The sequence below is a fragment of the Sphaerodactylus townsendi genome, linkage group LG03 (assembly GCF_021028975.2).
Source record: "Sphaerodactylus townsendi isolate TG3544 linkage group LG03, MPM_Stown_v2.3, whole genome shotgun sequence".
In the NCBI taxonomy this organism is placed as follows: domain Eukaryota; kingdom Metazoa; phylum Chordata; class Lepidosauria; order Squamata; family Sphaerodactylidae; genus Sphaerodactylus; species Sphaerodactylus townsendi.
Genome location: NC_059427.1, coordinates 36,099,555 through 36,106,925, shown reverse-complemented (window position 1 = coordinate 36,106,925; position 7,371 = coordinate 36,099,555). Strand labels below are relative to the sequence as shown.

Here is a 7,371-nt window from a genome sequence, read left to right as displayed (position 1 = left end):
GAAGCTTTTGGACGGGAAGGATATCCAACTGTGGCCCCTTTCTCAGGTGGCAAGCGAATCAGCACCCTTCACCCCCTTCCTTACACTTCTCTTCCTCCTGCTCCCAATGACCCTTGGAGCAGATAGCACCTTCTTGTACAAGGATGGGTCTGCCTAGACATGCATCTGAGCCTGACATGAAAACTCTAATAGTGGTTTTAAAGGATTTTCTTCAGGTCTGTGGAAAGATCCACCCTGGTCTGTCCCTGGCTTCATTTTGGGTAGTTTTTGATCCCCACTCCATGGCATAGTTTGGAATTAGATATGTTAATTCAGCAGGCATAGGCAGGCAATTAAGTACTATTTCCTCTTGTGTACTGACTTTCTTTTCCAAACACAGCATTCACCTCAATATTTTGTTATGTAAAAAGTGTAGATTTGAAAACATCCCACTTTCTGAAGTTAATATGCAGTTCTGACCTGAGTTTGCATGCAGATACGTCAGGCTTTTTATTGGCATGTTACTTAAAGGGCGTAATCAGAAATTAGTTGTCCCTGTGTTTATTTGCATGTTTGAAGGTAAACACTTCAAGATATTGTTGTTGTTTTTTGGAGGGGGGCTATGCCAAGTTTTTTTTTCAAACCAACTCTAAAATGTCAAAAAAGAATAAAGAAGTTCCAAATTAAAAATATTGTAGGATGCTTAGGTTTGTCCAGCCTTTTTAGCAAATGGATTGATTGGCTGGTAGCAAATGATCAGTCAACTCATTATGGGTCACAATAACCACTACCAGGGGTAGGGAACCTGCGGCTCTCCAGATGTTCAGGAACTACAATTCCCATCACCCCCAGACAGAGGCTGATGGGAATTGTAGTTCCTGAACATCTGGAGCCGCGAGGTTCTCATATTTCATATAGGTATATTCTTTGGTATCTCCAGGATATGGATTGTTGGCTCTCATCAGTTTCTGCCAGCATGACCAACTGGCCATGCTGGAAGGGGCTGATGGGAATTGTAGTCCATAACATCCGGAGTGCCAAAGGTTCGCCACCACGGCACTATGGTTTCTATCCACTGAGACTGTTCATGGCCTTTTCATGGTGGATAATAAAGGCTTGCCTTGATTGAACAACAGAAATACCTTTCATTATTTGGAAAGTAGTTTGGGACAAATTGCTGGAAATGGGGGAGTTACATATCTTGTTTAGAACAACAGTGTCAGCATTGAACTTGAGATTACATAAATGAAAATTCTGCCTTTTTAATTGGTCCTGCAGAAGAATCAATTGTATTCAGCCCTAATAAAACCCTCCCTCTCTCACTCTCAAGAGTATAGCGTGCAAAACAGATTTTGTAAAAGGCACTTGTCTCTCTAATACTATAGTGTAGGTTTACATGTTTTTTTACTGTATAGCTACAATTTTCATAAGAGTAAGGAACCTCCACACCAATTTCCTGTGTTTTTTTTCTCATGATACATCAAACAGTTTTGTTGACACATTATGAGAATCCCCATAAAATGTCTCCTAAATTCAGAAAGGCTCCAGAGCATGGCTCATAGGATATAAGAGGCGTGGCATACCGATGGCTTGAAAAACATTCTGACTTTAAAACAGTAACACCTATAATTATGAAGGCGTCATCACCTTCATAATTCTTAGTTTTTAACTAACAAGCGGTAGTCATAGCATCTGTACACCCTTAACCAAAATCTGCCAAGCATTCAACACACCTGGGGTTTAAGGATAGAAGGGAAAAGAGCTTTTCTCTTTGTGTATAAAAAAAATATGACAGCAGTAAACAATTCAAGAGCAATTAGCAGTGGCATTGGAGGTGAGGGAGAAGTCCCAATGCTGTTATTGTCAGAGGAATTAGCAGTATTTTATAGAGTTAGTGGTTTAAAATCAGCATGACAAACAAAGCAAAACAAGATGGCAAGTCCGTTGACCTATAAACAGAATGAAAGGCTTTTTACTACATGTCTATCTTTTCCCCCAAGATGGGAGAAGAATCTTATCTCAGCATCTGGAGGGGGGGGGAGTTCCTTTCTTTTGCCACTTGTTCCTACTGGAAACAAATGATAGAAGCAGAAGTGTGAATGAACACAGTACATCTACCTGCCCCCATCTGAAATTCTGCCACGTTTATAACTTAATCCATTTTTGTTTGGGTAGATGAACTACAATGTGAAGGTTATAATTTTGCTGCTGATTTTTTTTTCCACAATTGTGTCTACTCATGAGAACGAAGAGCCAAACAGCATGATAAGCCATGGTGTGGCTTACACGCTGATGGTAAAAATTAGTCTTCAAGTACATCTAAGCCATCTTTTCCTTTGCAAATATTTATTTGCAATGATTCTCCTCTTAATTATTTAAAATATAATGAATTAGGCATAAGTACTTTGCCATTACTGCAATTTAAAGTGTAATTACACATCAGAGGAGTCTTTTCTTTGGAACAGGGATGTTTATTTTTTCCCACCAAAAGGTGGCGTCGTTCTCCCATGCCCTTTTTCTGCAGGAAAAAAAAAATCTCTCCAGCTTTAATTTGCCAAAAAGAAACTTCCATTTGATTACTGATCAAGAAATTAAAATGTGCTGTATCTGAGTGCAACGTGACAGTGTTGAAAATGAGCAATATGTTAAGCTGCAGTTTAGTTTTCCACTAATAAGTACCAAATGGACATACAAATCTTTATTCACTTTGGCTGAGTGCACACCAGTTCAGGAAAAGCCCATGTGGCAATGTTTCAGAGCAGCCACCCTTTTACGGAGGTTCTTGTTCCAAGCCACACAGTAAACTCTGCAACAAAATAAACAAAACGTATAGCAACAAAATGACCCACCCAAGTCCCACTTAAGTTGAATGCAAAGTAGCAAAGTATTCTGCATGATGAAAGCTTCCTGACCCCAAACTCTTGTGTTGTTTTTTCTTTATAGGAGACAAGGTTACGGTGATCCACATCTTCCTTGAAGCTCCTTGGGCCTCTGTAGTCCTGAAGATGGAGGCGCATGTAGAAGGGACTATATTCAGAAACCCTAAGTCCACATATGCATTTGCTTTATTTTTCATCCACTCAGCATGATGCTTTAGCTGTCAATTTCATGCTTAAAAACAATTCAGTATTTTAGAATTTTAAAAGCAGAATGTTCATCTTCACATTTTCTATTAGACATCTGTATTTACCTGAGAAAATGTAAAAATTGTGCTAGAAAAATATGCATGTGTCATTTTGATTAGAAAGGTGCTGTCATCACCCAATAGGTGGGACTTATTGTTATGTACATCTTTGTCTTAAGGACATGCCATTCCACTGTACTTTAGGGAATTATCAGTTGCAACGGACACTCCTTTTCAATCTACGTACTACAGCTGGTCTGCCACTGAACCAAAGTGTCCCTATTCAGCTGCCACCCAACAATTATCTTGGAATTTTTTCGTACAAAGACACTACATTTATGGGATAACTCCAATGTTTGTGGATTTTAGCAAGAATTTTGAATCCGTTCTGCCATTAAAGGTAAAGTGCGCTGATGAGTCACAACCAACTCACTGTGATCCAATGAAGTTCAACTTCATGAGATTTTCAAGGCAAGAGGTTGGTTTGCCATAATTCTGGCATACAATTCTTCAAGTAGAACACAGGTATCTGTACTTTGCTTCTCTGTCCACTTAAGCCATTCCCTCACAAGCATCAAACACAGATGTGCCCCTCCAAACAGATCTTTAGAATTTTTTTTTGGTGGGAGGAGAGTAACTCAGTTTGGATGACAGAAACACTCCCTTCAAAATGCAATGGTTGTGGGTTTTGCTGCACGTGTATGTATGTACATACGGAACATTCTACTCTAAGTTTAGGAGACATTTGCCCACATCATCAGGTGAGGTTTTTAGGAGTGGGAGGTAGAATATTTGCTTAAATAATATTATTGCGGGTATGTAAGTTAAAAACATATTAGGCACTATATGAAAGATCCAAACGTCACCTGTGGCTGAAATTTTGCCATTTAAGGCTTGAAATTAACAAAACAGCAGAGACCATTTTTATACCATATAGAGTGTTTTACATTCTTATTAATTGTATGTTGCCATCATAACAGTTTTGAGATAGAACATTATTATTCCAGTTTTATCAGTGGTCACTCTTGTTGGAAAATTCCAATAGTCTCCCAGTTACACAAGAAGCAGATAAGCTTTTGTTGAAATAATAGTGGGACAATGTGTGGCAGTCAAGCCAAAAAACAATGTCAAAAGAACAGTTTTTTATACAGTCTTTCAAGCAGGCAAATTAACTTTGCAAATACCTGATTAGTTACATTTTGCCACCACACAATTGTCTGAAGGTGATTGGTCTAGTTTCAGAATTGACCACTGCCCGGGCCAGCTGTAGTGTGGGACCCCCTATCAATTTTTGAGCAAAGGGTCTGTCTGCAGCTAGTTAAAAGTATCAGTGGACCCAGGTATGAATCAGCAGAGCCTGTAGCAGGCTGGAACAGTAGAGTCATGGTAAACAACATGTCACATATTTCCTGTTTTCCTTGATAGTACACTTGTTTGTTCAAAACATGATCATATCAACAATATGTATGTGACAGCTCTCACTTCAGACTTGTGTTTGTTTCTTCTAGACACTGACACTTAGACCCTGGCCATTTCGCCTTACAATCTAATATTTCCTACCCTGTCAGGCAGTGACTTGCCAAAAGACTCCCAGTGAGTCTATGGTGGACGTGAGTCTTGAACACAGGTTTTCTGTTTCAAAATCTCTGAATATTGAACAGCACAATCATTTGAGCATGGTTGAGTCTCATAGAGTTTGATGGGAAAAATTTAAGCAAGTGCCTACCTTCTCTATTGACTTCAATGAGACTGAAAAGCATATGATGAACTGTTACCCCAACTGTTTGGATAACCCCAAATGTGTGTTTTTCCCCACATAGGATTAGCAAGGAGGCACTTAGTGGACTCATGTAATCAGAGTGTACATATAAGAAAAAGAGAGTTTTACTATATGTCTGAGGCTAAGAAGGTTAAAATATGGGCCTTTTCTTCTTTAAACTGACTATAATGGAACCAGTATTTCACCCTAATAAACAGTTTCCTCTAGCTGTCACTGGTTAAAATTCATATGAATATTTTGAAGACTCCAATAACGTAGACATAAGAATAGATTATTGAGGTTATGAAAGTCTTTTATTAGTGATCCATTCAGAGCCCATATTTATAAATAGTATAAAATGAGTGAATAAGTGGTTAGATTATGCATTACAAGGATAGAGTATTGTTTAGTGGTTAGACCACAGGGCTGAGCCTCAGAAGGAGCTCTGGATTTTATTCACAGTTTTACCACTGACTCATTGTGTGAACTCAAGCAGGTAATGTAACCCTTTCCCTACCTTGGCTTTCCTTGCCTGTACAAATAAGGGAAGATGTCTCAACTGTCGGGATTACTTTGTAGACCTGAATGTACAAATTACAAATCTAGGAGTCTTTTTAGCAAATGTATCTCTGCTGCATTTCTATGTGATAGTTCATATTAGCAGAACAAAGACATTGAATTAAGGCTAAAAAAAACTTACCTAGGATTGCAAAATATTTCTTACGTAGGATTGCAAAACATTTCCTCCCCTCCACTACTCTCCCTGCAAAGAAAGGCCACAGTACCAACACTCCCATGATACACAGAAAGGCCATCAACCCTGGCGGTATGAATGTTTAAGGATCACATACCTTTTACCACAAAAGCAGTAAGATTTGCAACACTGCAAAGCTCCAGGATGAGGGAACCAGCCCTTTATGAGTACTAGCAGCCCTGCTCTTCCTCCCATCAGCTCTGTGGAAAAGTGCATTCAAACCCAGAAGGATCTCAGTGGCGGAACAGTAACTTTTCTGGAGCGTTAACTCACCCAGTACTTTTTATTTTCCAGAATGCGCACGCAACAGCAGGTAATTTGTGTTAAACAACCCACTGGCATGCTAGCCCCTGGGCGGCTTCCTAGGAGAAACTGGGGAAGGCAAATAAACAACCAGCCACTCGCAGATTTTTCCCAGGCGCCTTTCCCAAACCAACTGCGAGGGAAAGGGTTTGTTTCCCCCCCCCCCCTTTCTTTTCCCTCCAGATCCTCCTTAATCGAGCTATCGGGAGCGGACCGCCGATGTCTTTTTGAATGGGGAGACTTTGTTTGCAGAGACACCACAACATCTACCGGCAGAGTGCCTGAGATGGACAAGCCTGCTTCCTTGCACACGCGGGTTTGTCCTTCTGCTGAACTTTCACCTCCCGAACTCGCCTCCTTTCATTGGGGAAAGTGCAGGGGGCGAGAGGGGGGGTGGAAGGGAAGAGAGACCAGGCGAAAAGAGGAAGCCGCCACTTGGCTCGCCGAGCACTTGCACTTTTGCATCGCACTCCTGCCCCTCTTTAGTCGGGGAGGGCGGGGGGCGAATGCAAGGAGCCCGGATTCTCTCCCAAAGCAATCCAACAAAGCGCCCCCAAGCCCTCCCTATGCCGATCCCCGCAATCTCCTCTTACCTTCCACCCCACCCCTCCTGTTTGCTCCTCTCCGGGTTGCCTCCGCCTTCTCCCCCCTTTTTCCTCTAGTTTTCTTGGCTCCTTCTCTCTTTCCCAATCTCTGCTCTGCTCCCCACTTGCAGATTGCCCCCCCCTCCCCGGACTCCCTCCTCTCGTCGGTTCTGCCTCCTTCTATGTCCCCCCCCCTTTTTTTGCAACTGCGATCTCTCCCCCCCCGCCCCGCTTTTGCACTGAGCCTTGTTTACCCAGCAGGTGGATGTGACGTCAGGGACTCACAACAGCAAAAAATAACAAAATCTCCCTCCGCGGGGTGTTATTTTTCCTCACTCTCCCGGCTCTTTCCCCCTTCTCCTGCTGTTTGCAGAAATAAAAACCCCACGTCCGAAGTGCTTCTAACGCGTGAGGCGCACAGAGCAGACCTTAAAGGGAGGGGGTCCGGGGGAGGGGAATCGTCCTCAGTGGGTCGCTTTTGCAGCAGCAGCTGGTGCTCGTGGCTTGCCTGTGCCTGGATGCTCTGCTCTCCCCCTCTCGGAAAGCTAGTCCCCGACTCGAGCGGAGGGCTCTATTGTTATTTATTGTGTGGCTGTGTTGCACGCTGTGCCTGCTGCTGCATGGGGCTGGCTGGCCGGGTAGAGAGGGAAAGAGGGAGTGCGTAAAGGGAGGGACAGGCAGACTCACCCGCCCGCAGTGGGGGGAGCCCCTTAGCTGGCACCGCCGGGCCGTTTCCAGCGGGTGAGTTGGCCATTTCGCATTTTCTCATCCACTTTTAACTCTTGTTTGTTTTTCAACCCCCCACCCCACCCCCCTTCCCGACGTCTGCTCTTCACTATTACCCTCTTCCAAACCTCTCTCCCCCCAC

At 42.8% G+C, this 7,371-nt stretch overlaps 1 protein-coding gene across 7 annotated transcripts in view; it reads left to right on the top strand.

Moving 5' to 3' along the window:
• The first annotated feature begins 6,131 nt into the window (after nucleotides 1-6,131).
• The window catches only part of FOXP1 (forkhead box P1), a 641,222-nt gene continuing 639,982 nt past the window's right edge, over nucleotides 6,132-7,371 (top strand). For 4 of the 7 annotated variants that reach the window (XM_048490248.1, XM_048490255.1, XM_048490254.1 and 1 more), the window contains exon 1: nucleotides 6,836-7,244. The gene's annotated coding sequence lies outside the window, so the exon portion shown is untranslated. Of the gene's footprint in view, nucleotides 6,236-6,824; nucleotides 7,245-7,371 lie in introns of those variants that run through there. The other 3 variants (XM_048490247.1, XM_048490261.1, XM_048490263.1) reach the window with 3 other exon arrangements.